General features: G+C 36.5%; 1 non-coding gene across 1 annotated transcript; it reads right to left on the bottom strand.

Annotated features, from left to right (window-relative positions):
* Positions 1–8,691: 8,691 nt before the first annotated feature.
* On the bottom strand, positions 8,692–8,765 carry TRNAS-GGA (transfer RNA serine (anticodon GGA)). Its single transcript has one exon. It is a non-coding gene; the product is annotated as a tRNA-Ser (tRNA).
* Between the last annotated feature and the right edge of the window lie 4,693 nt (positions 8,766–13,458).

Raw genomic sequence — 13,458 nt, 5'->3', positions numbered from 1 at the left:
TCACAAGTAAATGAAAAATATTTAACAAAAAATCAAAATAGAACCACAGGTAGATACAATAGAGTATAGCAGGTACTAAAGCCTAATAAAACACTGTATAACAAGAGCTTTTCTTATATGGCCCCTAAAGTTTCAAATTTACTTTGTACTGAAAATCAAATTGACAATAGAAAAAACATAAATCATATAGTATTTGACTTTGTTAAAAATATGAATTATGAAGTAATTTTAACAACACTTTGTAATCAGATATAAAAATAATTTTGTGTGTGCGTGTGCACAAAAAGATAGAGAAAAAAATTGTAAAATGATAAAGGAATGTATATGGTTTTGATTGTGCATATAAGTGTAGATAGGTATATGTATTTTATATGTATGGTTTGTAATGTACCAACTGATATTTACAATAAGTAATTTAATTATATAACCGTGATTTTATATGACTCAAAATGAGTAATCTAACATTTTAACATATATCGTAATCGTAAGTATTTAAATAAAAATACAATATAACATATCTAATCATTATAATAAGATATTGTCTGAACCATACGTGTTTATAACTCCCTTTAGACCTGCTGGAAGGACTTTCTAAGTCCCTTGGGGGTCACAACGTGTATGTATTTATGTGTTTTTATGTTTGTACTTGTGTATGTTTGTATTTGTATATATGTCTGTGTTTTTGGGATTTGTTTATTAAAAAAAAAAATAAATAAATAAAAGTACTTGTACCAATTCGAAACTCAACGGTTGCAGATATAGTCCTATGAACAAATACCATGTAATACGTGATATGGTAACAAAACCAAAATCCAAAACTGGAAAAAACGCAGAAAAGAATTACACATTACGCGAATTATTGTCCCACGTACGCATGTTTTTGATCCATCAATGGAAAAATAAATAAGGATTGTGACGAAAATATTCTAATATTATTTTCATAAAATTTTCTTATGATATTTTTATATTGTTGATCCATGTTTTTCGACCCGCAATCGTATTATAAAAACTTTAATTGAGGTTATAATAAGATAAACACACCCTCGCACACGCGATATTCTACTAGGAAAATGGATTATTATTATATATATTTGAACTGTTGTTTATGATTGGATTTGGGGATGTTTATCCTCCGGGCAGAAGAATCATTTTTGGGAAAATGTTTTTGAGAATGAAAATATGAGAGCTTCACATGTTGCGTTTATGGGATAGGTAATATATCTCCAAATTAGTTACAAGAGATATCGTTTAAACTTGAACTATACCCGTTTCTTCCAGACGCTCTAAACCATGTAGCTGTTAAGAATATTTTTCTGAAGAATAATAAGTTTGAAAATTTTGGGTAATAGGATTTTTAACTTTTTTTGCATACTTTTATTTTCTTAAAATACTGAATCATTTTATTAAACATTCTGGCAATTATATGCTTGAATGCGAAAAGTATAAGCTGATAAATACTTAAGGGGCCAATGGACGTTCAAAAAAAAAGATTATATTTCTTTAACATTTTCAGCTAATGTGTTTTTAAATAGCGTAAACACACCCGATAAATGGATTGTGGTGAATATAATCAAATTATTTGGAAAATATTTCATGTTTATAACGAATAATTCACCGAAAACAACTGCAAAACTGAAATAAGCTATATTTGTACCCTGCGTTTTCCATTTTGATGAAATCCATTCATAATTTCTATCGTGATTCCAAAGGCACACAGGAATATTTATACTAATGCATTTTAGGATGTGTTGAACGGTAAGTGAGAAAAAAAACTAAAACCTAAAATAATCATACGAAACGACAATTTCTTTTGGCCTTTCTAAGGGGGTTGGTGCACTCAAATTTTCTAAAATACACATTTTTCGAATTTATCAATTTTCAAGTAATGTAAACTTTTCTGCGTCCAACTGTGTTAGAGTTTTGTTCTACCTGCACCAGAAGTATTTTTAACATATTTTAATATAAAATGCTGGCAGACATTATACGGGCGGGAGGGGGGGGGGGCTATATACACTGAAGAGCCAAAAAAAACTGGTACACCTGCCTAATATCGTGTAGGGTCCGCGCGAGCCCGCAGAAGTGCCGTAACACGACGTGGCATGGACTCGACTAATGTTTGAAGTAGTGCTGGAGGTAATTGACACCATGAATCCTGCAGGGCTGTCTATAAATCCGTAGGAGTAAGAGGCGGTGGAGATCTCTTCTGAACAGCACGTTGCAAGGCATCCCAGATATGTTCAATAATGTTCATGTCTGGGGATTTAGGTGGCCAGCGGAAGTGTCTAAAGGCAGAAGAGTGTTACTGGAGCCACTTTGTAGCAATTCTGGACGTGTGGGGTGTCGCATTGTCCTGCTGAAATTGTCCAAGTCCGTCTGAATGCACAATGGACATGAATGGGTGCAGGTACGTAAGCATCGGACAGGATGCTTACGTACCTGTCACCTGTCAGAGTCGTATCTAGACGTATCAGGGGTCCCATATCACGCCAACTGCACACGCCCCATACCATCACAGAGCCTCCACCAGCTTGAGCAGTCTCCTGTTGACATGTAGGGTCCATGGATTCATGAGGTTGTCTCCATACCCGTACACGTCCATCAGCTCAAAGCAATTGGAACCGAGACTCGTCAGACCAGCAACGTGTTTCCAGTCCTCAACAGTCCAATGTCGGTGTTGTCGGGCCCAGGCGAGGCGTAAAGCTTTGTGTCGTGCAGTAATCAAGGGTACACGAGTGGGCCTTCGGCTCCGAAAGCCCATATCGATGATGTTTCGTTGAATGGTTCGCACGCTGACACTTGTTGATGGCCCAGCATTGAAATCTGCAGCAATTTGCGGAAGGGTTGCACGTCTGTCACGTTTAATGATTCTCGTTGGTCCCGTTCTTGCATGATCTTTTTCCGGCCGCAGCGATGTCGTAGATTTAATTTTTTACCGGATTCCCGATACACTCGTGAAATGGTCGTACGTGAAAATCCAAATTTCATCGCTACCTCGGAGATGCTATGTCCCATCTCTCGTGCGCCGACTGTAACACCACGTTCAAACTCACTTAAATCTCGATAACCTGCCATTGTAGCAGCAGTAACCGATCTAACAACTAAGCCAGACACTTGTTGTATTATATAGGCGTTGCCGACCGCAGCGCCGTACTCTTATTGGTTCCATATCTCTTTATTTCCATACGCATGCCAGTATTAGTTTTTTTGGCTCTTCAGTTTATAAACTGACACTACTCAGACATATGCAGTGCCTATTCTGTTGGAGGTATTTTGATGAAACTTGGTATACAGGATATATGGACCATGGGAAAAGAAAGATAAAAAAAAAGTTAAATGTTTTACCACCAGGTGAAAAAGTGGCGTTTTTTCATCGCAGTTATCTTTCTCCCATGGTCCAAAGAGCGTATATACCAAGTTTCAATGAAATACGTCCACCATAACGGGCGGTACATAGGTCCGAGTAGTGTCAGTATAATTAAGCTGAGTAGTATTAAGAAGACACCAACGAATAAGGCAATACATGAAAATACAAATAATATTTGCCTTATTCGTTGGTGTCTTTTTAATATTCTTGGACAAAGTCGATCAACCCTCCCAAAGCTGAGTAGTGTCAGTTCAATTATATTTACACTACTCCGATCTATGTAGCACCTGTTGTGTTGGACGTGTTTCATTGAAACTTGGTATGTACGTTCTTTACGTTATTTGGACCATATCAAAAAGATAGCTGCGATGAAACAGCGCCACTTTTTCACCTGGTGGTAAAAAAATTAACTATTTTTTATTGAATCTCTCTTTTCTCCATGGTTCATATATCCTACATATATAAGGTTTCATCAGAACCAGCTCCATCAGAATAGGCGCTACATGTGTCTGAGTAGTGTCACTTTATTCATAACCGCCCTGTGTATATGCTAATGTTTTCCATTTAAATGTTTTTTTTTTTCAAAAGGTTTTTTGTGAGATGAGGAACATTTTTTCGAACATCACTTGTTCAAATGTTTTGAAACTTTGTGTGTGTATCTCAAACACAAGGCGTTACATGGAAGAGTTGATAAACTTTGCCCTAGAATATTAATTTGCCTTCTTCGTTGGTGACGTCTTAATAAGGTGTTACATGTTTAACAAGAGGATTTGTCATCAAAATTGTTTAAAGAAATTTTAGTGGTTGTAGGAGTAAATTTCAGTCTGTGGTACATTTATTTATGTAGGAATACATTTGAGTGATTTTTAAAAGAAAGCTGCATGTTGTGGAAGTTAAAATTCAAGAAAACAATAATAAATACAAATACAAATACAACGCCACAACAGGAAAATTGCCCAACGAGGTGGCTGACTTAAGAACATCATGGATCCCCGAGCCCCTACCTACTACTGCTACACCACACATGCACCCCCCCCCCGTGGAACCCCCCCCCCCCAACGAATCGGTACATGCGGGAATGTGCGTGTACGTGTAGTGCAACCTGACGTAAAGTTTGTTTCTGTGTAATGCTTGTTATGTGTAGTGCTGTGATCTGCCCCAGTTTTACTAACTATGAGTGAAGTGTTATGGTTGAATGATTTACCGTTGTAGGACTGTTGCTCTCTGTGGCGAGACTTTTTAACGGGGAGATCGGCTCGCATTTGTGCCTTGAAGTTGGGAACCACAGAAAACCAACTTCAGCCGACCACCACTGTGGGGTTCGAACCCGGATCCTCGCATCACGAGTCCGGCACTATAACCACTCGACCACCACAGCGGCAAGTGTATCTTCTGTAGGTGGGTGGGTTTGAACCCATGTACCCTGAACCCATCCCATCTGTAACTCCGCATCTTACCAACCCACCACAACAGAACTATAGACAGTTCTATAGAACTATAACAGAATAATAATAACCAACAACTAGAATCCCAAATGCTCCCATTAAATTGTATGAAAATATCTATAGAGAATTTGAGACAAAAAAATTGAGTGCCTGAAGTTATTAGAAAATTTTTAAATGTTCCTTGAAAGAAGGAGATTTTTCCCATACGAAAGCATGGGATGCCAGGATCGTGCACGAATCCCCGTAACAATTAATTCATATTTTTGGCAGTAAATATTGCTGAATTTAAAAAACGGATGCTAAGTTTTCTCAAATATAGGGTGATTATAATTAAAGTTCCCGTGTATACAGAGTAGTTTTCTCTAAAACTGCTTATCCGAATACAGCCAAACTTTTAGGATATTTTAATGAGACCATGAGGAGCGAAAAAAGTGTAACAAATAATGCAATAAAAAAGCGTTTTTTATTTCATTTTCCATTTTTCCATGGTCCATATGGCGTATGGATTAGATTAGAAAAAACAGGGTCATTTTTGAATGCCTTTCGCGGATTTTTTAAATTGGAATCATACCTCTAGGACAGACGGTTGATGAGATAAAGGCCATAGTAGCAGTTACAGGACACCTTGTATTTTCGAAACAATGCCGCTTGCGAATTATGCGTTAAAGTAATGACTTTAAATAACAACGAATGGATATTTTTTTCTTCATAATAGTAAGGAAGGTGTTTCTATAATAATAGAGAATATTTTCTAATAATATTTATAGAAATTTTTTCAAATGCGTTACCGGCAAATGATTAGACCAAGCGAAATATGTCATACATATATAGTATAAAGTATTTAGTATAATTTAATTGAACCGTTCTGCAGGTATACGATATTCTTGGTGATTTTTTTAAATAACATTCAGAAAAGTTTATTTTTGTGTGTGTGAATGATATTTAGAAACATTATTTCTGTGAGTAAATGTTTTAGAACTACATATCTGCAAATTAATCTTCTAAACATGTAAAATATAAAATAACACTCTTGAATGCTCAAGTTAAATTAAATAATAATTACATCGATCGCGCACTTTAATATGTTTAAATTAAAGTAATACCTTGAAAAATATTGAATTAAAATGGGGAAAAAAAATCAAAAATGAACTTACTTTTAATTTAAAAAGTCTAACTAAACACTTAATGTGAAAACGAAACAAGTATTTGATTTTCTCAATTTTGTTTCAATATTAGTTCAATATTTGTAATTTAAAGAATTTAATTTGAAATAAAACTTACATAGGTAAGAAGTCTGAAAGTAAATGAATCTAAGTGGATTTAAAAGAGGTTTAAAACGAAAAAAAAAGATAAATGGTCTGAATAAAAAAAAAATATTTTTGAAATATGTATATTTTTTTAATATAAATTTTTTTAAAAATATTTTTTCAGGTTTTAAAAAGTTCTGTTTATCTAAATGAAACATTTTATTTAAAATTTACTGAATTCAGTAACGTAACATAGCGTCGAACAAAAAATACGTCGAAAATATTTCGAGATGAATGTGCAATTAAATAGAAATAAAGAAAAAAATATATAAAATTTTATATAATATATCTAACATTGAATTGATTGAACAAATACCCTAAGGAATACACAAAGATTCTGATTGCGTTTATACACGCATTCTAAAGACATGAAAATACTGTATAAATAAAAAAATATGTAACAAAGGAAAGATAAATTAATAATCGTCTTGGAAAGAAATAAGAGGTACGACTATCAATAGAAAATTTATAGAGAATTACTGAAAAGTAAAAGCTCAATATAGGGTGTCTGAAAAACTATCTAACCTTTCTGCGTTTTGTGTTCAAGAAATAGAAATAAAGAAAGAAATATAAAAATATCTTATCTAACATTGAATTGATTGAAAAAATACACAATACAAGTCGAAAGAAATGTATATCGATTAAATTTTAAATTATGTGCAAAATAATTTTGTGAACGGAAGCAAAATAAATATTTTTTTTTTATTCACATCAGTCATCGTTTTTCTCCTTTGTGCCAAGTGAACATAATGTAAAAACATAGTCTGACAAATAAGTAACCAAAAAAAAGGTAAGAGAAAAGTGGTGAAAACCTCGAAAGATGTAAATGATGACTTCACAACCTCACTTTTATTCCCATCCTCTTCTGTTTCTTAAATTCAATCTTAAATTTAAAGGAGGGTTTGACTTTCGCAGAGTGTGTGTTTTCAGGAACATGAATCGCACCATTATCGCAATGTGTTACGAAATTTTCTTCTTGTTGAATATCAATTGTCTACGAACGCAGCCACAATGAAAAAAGAGAAATTCTATTCAAACGGATTCATTCCAAATTCCTTCGAATCTGTAAAATAACAAGGTTGTACCGATTTAGCTCTCATTCATGGAAACTAACGAAATTCTGTTCATGATCTTCCGTGAGATGGATAAACAAATTTAAACACCGAATACAATATTTATTGAGGATAGAATTTACCAATTGATTCTGAAAGAGGGAATTCATCAATTGACTCTAAAGGGGAAATTTACAAATTACCTCTAAAGAAGAGGATTTACCTACTGACTATAAAGAAGAGGATTAACCTACTGACTATAAAGAAGAGTATTTACCTACTGACTATAAAGAAGAGGATTTACCTACTGACTATAAAGAAGAGGATTAACCTACTGACTATAAAGAAGAGGATTAACCTACTGACTATAAAGAAGAGTATTTACCTACTGACTATAAAGAAGAGGATTTACCTACTGACTATAAAGAAGAGATTACCACATGGGTATACAATTTAAAACACTGATACCATTTATCGGTGAGAGAATTTACCGCTTGGCTTTAAAGGAGAGAATTTACCGATTGGCTTTAAAAGAGAAAATTTACCGATTGGCTTTAAAGGAGAAAATTCATAAATTCACTCTAAAGAAGAGAATTTACCAACCGTCTCTAAAGATGAGAATTTATCAATTTACCAATGGATAAACAAACTAAAACACCTATACCATATTTATTGTGTAAGAATTTACCAATTAACTCCACAGAGAAAATGTACCAATCCCCTAAAAAGAAGAGAATTTAAGAATTGGCGTTAAAGGAGAGAATTTACCAATTGGTTCTAAAGGAGAGAATATACAAATCACAACACCAACTATAATTTATTAATGAAAAAATTTGCTAATTCAGTCTAAAGAAGAGCATTTATTATTAAAAAGACCAAATACAATTTATTGATGACCAAATACATTCACCCATTGATTTTAAAAGAAAGAATTTAACAATCGTATCTAAAAGAGAGAATTTACCATTTGGCTCAAAAAGAGAAAATTTACAAATGACACTAAAGAATTTTTCTAATTTACCAATGAATAAAAAAGAGAAAACACCGAATAAAATTTGTTGACCAGTGAATTTACCAATCTTTAGAGAGATAGATGGCTTTTTTTCTCAGCCCAAGATATCAAGGATATTATGCAGGCATAATATCCAGAAAATAAAATGTTTCCTTGATAACTTGGGTTGAATCTATCTATCTAAACCGTCCCACCTGGGGGCGAAATCCCGAAGTTAAGAGAGGCTACTAATATCTCTACTTCAGTGCCTCACGCCATAGTGCGTGAAACAAGGAAGGCAGGGTCGTGTCGCCAGTGGTGTAGATGGTAGAATGCTTGCCCGGTGTGCAAGAGGGCTTGGGTTCGAGTCCCGGCGGAGACAGGATGACTTTTCTTTCCGAGTTCACCTCAGCATATTATCCAGAAAATAAAATGTTACCAATTTACAAGGACGACGCCACTCTCCGCTACCATACGAAGGTTTTAACAACTGGCTGTTGCGAAGATATATTTCGGGAAGAGAAAATTCAACTGCCCCTGCGGGGAATCGAACCCACGTCCTTTCACTCTCCGGGTGAACGCCCTAGACCACTAGACTACAGAGGCACAGAATCTCTCAATCCTTCCTTGGAGCTCGTGTACACTGAAAGGGACCGTACATGGACGGCCGGACCAGACTCAGGCCAAGCTCACAACTGCTGACGCTGCCACCAGATGGCAACTTATACAAGGACGACGCCACTCTCCGCTTTTCTCTCTTTTTTTTCTCTCTTTCCGAAATATATCTTCGCAACAGGCAGTTGTTAAAAAACTTTCGTGTTACCAATTTGTCTGCAATAAGCTGGTGCGGTGGTGGCATGGACGGGCGCGGGCTGCCGGAGGGGGACGGACGTTTGGTTCCGTTCTGTTGCTCCTTTGGGCGATGAGTGGTGGACGGGGGTGTTCTTCCGTGGACTGGTGGAGCCGAAGGCCGCCGGAATGTTTTTGCTGCGTCGGAGATCTGGCGGGCGGTCCACCTGTGCTCCTTCTTGACCTTCGGAGGTCTCCGGGAGCTTCCCTGAGTGTGGCTGCTTGGGATGGCGTGGGGTCCCGGCGGGGCGGACACGGTGGTTTACGAGTCGGGGGATGTTCGCCGGTCCCGGATGTCAGGAGAGTTCTTCCAGCATGGCCCAGCCGCAAGGTAATCCGCTTATATCCCGCAAGGGACAGAGCGGGGGCCATGTTTGGTGTTATGTCTGCAATAAGCTGTAAATTTAAAAGAAAAATAAAATCTATTTTATGCTTTTCAGAGGACCAATATAAATGAGCTCGATGTCAAATGATACAAATAATAACATATTGTACATCTACGTTGATAACGAAATAAAATTCACAGTTCTAGAACGTTTCTAAAATACCCAACTGATGAAAGCATTAGCAGGATAAAACCCTATACATTCGTTTATATTTTTGAGTTCTTCTGTTGTCAAGCTAAATAGTCTCGAGCGAATAACGAAACCTTTAAATAGATTCAAAATACTTTTCTGAGTTCTAATCTTTCGTTTTGGATGTAGTTTGCTCTCCTAGGTATCTCCCAAGACAAATCGCCAGAACTTTCCCCTGTTCTGGGCATTTTGCCTGTTGTGGCGTTGTATTTGTATTTGTATTTGTATTTGTATTTTACTCTACCAACAAATACTTACCTCTCTCTCTCATGGTATCCCTCTCTCCAGCTTGAAACATTCGAAGAATGCTTTCGCGAAAACATTTCTATTTTCTGAATTAACGGTAATCTTCTCCCAAAAATATACACGATAAATAGTGAGTGTGTGTTTTCGAGTACCCGTATATGCTTAAAAGGATCTAAAGGATTAAAGAAATTCCTGATTAAAACATCAAACATCAACGTGAAATATTACGCTGTTGTAACGATCTGATAAAAACCCTTTCGTACTAATAATATACGGTAGATGTCACAAGTCTCAATATGTCTACAAGAAATGGTTCAAATCAGTGTTCTTTAAGCTTTTTTTTCACCTGTGGACAGGAAGAAATAAAATAAAAAATTGATTTGCGGACCGTAAAAATGATAAATAAATAGGAAAAATAATTTGCAGAGCGGCAAAAAACAAACAATAAGGAAAAATCGCACGTGAAGGGATTGAAGATCGAAACAGATTGGTTAAATTGGGGATTTTAACCAATCCGTGTCGATTGTCGATCGCTAATCGTTTAAGCTGCGATTGTAGTTTTTTAAACTGTGTTGGGGTGAATACATCCGATAGAGTGACGTAATAGTTCATCACTAACTTCGACCAATCACGATGAGCGAAATTTCTATAATGTTGCTAGAAAAGTAGGATTTGTTTATACGCCGCCGGGCCGGGGTAAGTTTCTCATATGAGATTGGTTAATTCGTGAAGCGGTTAATATTGTGAAGCGGCAGAAAATGAATGAATATCAGGAAAAATTTACGAATTGGCAAAAAAAAAAAAGGAATATTAAGAGAAATAATTTTAATAGGTTTGGCAGACTGCAACAACTCATTTGTAAAAAAAATTGTTGTTCAAAAGTTGGAAGAATGTATTTTTGATTGAAGAATTGATAGAAAATTCCGAAGGTTGGCCACCCCTCATAAAAAGAAAAACAAAACTTGAGCCCGGATTATATATATATATATATATATATATATGCAGTCAAAAAGTGACAAATATGCCCTAAAATATGCAAATATGCACTTAAAATTCAAAAATATGCAAATATGCACTTAAAATTCAAAAATATGCAAATATGCACTTAAAATTCAAAAATATGCAAATATGCACTTAAAAAAGCAAAAATATGCAAATATGCACTTAAAAAAGCAAAAATATGCAAATATGCACTTAAAATGTAAAAATATGCAAATATGCACTTAAAATGTAAAAATATGCAAATATGCACTTAAAATGTAAAAATATGCAAATATGCACTTAAAATGTAAAAATATGCAAATATGCACTTAAAATGTAAAAATATGCAAATATGCACTTAAAATGCCAAAATATGCATTAAACACCCAGAATATGCACTAGAAATCTTGAAAAAGTCAAAAATTCTGAAATATGAGCAAAAAATGAGAAAATGTGCATTTAAAATCACCATGCGTAAAAAAGCAGATGTGTTTTTAAAATGCATCTTTCCTATTTCTTAGTGCATATATATGTATTCATTTACAAAAACATTTTCCCTCATGTATATATATGTATTTACCGTATGTGTGAATAACTTCTACATATTTTTTATTCAGGCATTTTTTAATTTTCAGTTTGTCGTAGCTACTGCTAAACCACACATGCACTTCGTCCATATTCCGCTGCGGAACTTCTAACGAATTGGTACATGTTGGAATGTGTGTGTACGTATGGTGAACCTTCCGTGAAGTTTGTTTCTGTGTAATGCTTGTTATGTGCAAGCAGTTGTTTTAAACTATTAGTTTTTCTCAACTCACACAGCGAGTGAAGTGTAATGAATGAATAATTGTAAGGTTGTAGGCCTGTCGCTCTCTGCGGCGAGACTTTTTAACGGGCAGATCGGCTCGCATTCGCTCCTCGAAGTTAGGAACAGCAGAAAACCAACAACAGCCTGCGGTGACGATGGGGTTTGAACCCGGATCCTCGCGATGCGAGTCCGTCTATAAGGGGATACTGTTTTTTTTTTAATACATTCGAAAACTATTAAAACAATAAACTTTATTACTCAAATACCCACCATTTTTGAGAATGGAGTTTGTTTCCTCTTTTCTAATACAATTTCTACTCTAAATTTTTTTCCGTTTGAAAGTAATTGCCATTTTTTCAGATCCCGAATAAGCAAATCGATGCTGTTTCGACGTACGAACGATTCAATTCACGGATCGATGTTTGGGAAAGGTTCTTTCCATGAGTCGGTAAGTGTCTAATTATGGAAATATCCTATTTGTACCCAATACTACCTTCATAGTAATGTTTATGTGCATTCCCAATAGTATAAAAAAGGGGAATTTTTGTAAAGTAAATAATTTATGCATGTAATTCAAATGTGAATGCCCAGCACTGTCAACGGAGGCTCTGTTTGATTGTTCCCGTCGCAGTGCGGGCTATGTGTGTATTCTGTGTGTGTATATATTGCATGTTCTGTAAGGGGAAGAGCGAGCAGAACATACTGCTCAGCGCTGTGGACGGAGGCTTTGTTTCTTCGTTTCCCGTCACAGTCGAGGTGCTGTATATATGTAATTTGTATGCATTGTGTATTTAGACCATTCTCAAATCTCTCCCACTTCAACATGCCAGCTTCTTTTTCTTCTTTCTTGTCCACAAGTCTTTTCCACACTACTTTAGAAATCCCAGTCTGCGGTCTCCGGCCCTTATGTGCCACTGGGCGCACGTGCAATTTTTCTCCCTAGTCATTGGATTCAGTCACTCATTTTTGTCAAATGGCTTGTACGTTGCATCGAGTTGATGGCTGTCTTCATGGGGAGAATGACGCGAGTAATTCGAAACTTGCGAGCACAGGGCAAGGGGAGCCACCACTATAAATCTTTGCTAACTTTTCCGACAGAACTCTGCCTCTTTTGAGGTAGCGGAAGTAAGGTGCTTTGCATCAGTCCGGGGCTGTGAGCGGTTCTATCTATCTATCTATCTATGGAAATATCCCCCAATCTATCATATAATGCATGCTGATAATTCATATTTAAGATTATTCATGTAACATGTAATCGTTTTGTAAAGTTGTAATTCTTAAGTATTGCTTTTTAATGTAGATTTGGTTTTGACGTCATTCTGAAAGATGTGCCTGGTTCACGCTGCAGTGCATTGGTCAAAGCAAATGATATCTTATACGTCCGGCTGATACAGTAATAAAGTCAACATGGTTATATACAAAAAGCTTCGTGTACCACATGGTCCTTCCAAGTTAGTTACACTTCAGTTAGTTGTGGGGACACGGTTGGCTCTGGTCAATTGGAACTGGTAGCTATGGTTATCTGTGGGCAATCGTTTGGGACGCAGGAGTGCCTACATCTCCCCTCTCACAGTGGGGTCGATTCTCGTGTTCACCCGCCACTTTAAGCATCCTGGTCCCGCTGCGCTCGGCTTAGGTAACCGAGGCGCCGCGGCGCGCCGGAGGCGGACGCGGACCGAAGTGACGCACATTTCCCTACTACTGACGGGTTGCGTGGCACGGTGGGGATTCCATCCCCGCCGAACTAGCTTGGGGTTCCTAGGAGCCTTGGTGAGAATGAAACACGGATCGTTATGGCGGACGACTCGCGGTTGAGGTCGGAGGCGAAGACGAGGGAGAT

Source organism: Pholcus phalangioides, unplaced genomic scaffold, assembly GCF_987345545.1.
Source record: "Pholcus phalangioides strain wild (caught in Gottingen) unplaced genomic scaffold, Ppha-v1.0 ptg000010l_1, whole genome shotgun sequence".
In the NCBI taxonomy this organism is placed as follows: domain Eukaryota; kingdom Metazoa; phylum Arthropoda; class Arachnida; order Araneae; family Pholcidae; genus Pholcus; species Pholcus phalangioides.
This window is presented reverse-complemented; position numbering and strand designations above follow the sequence as displayed.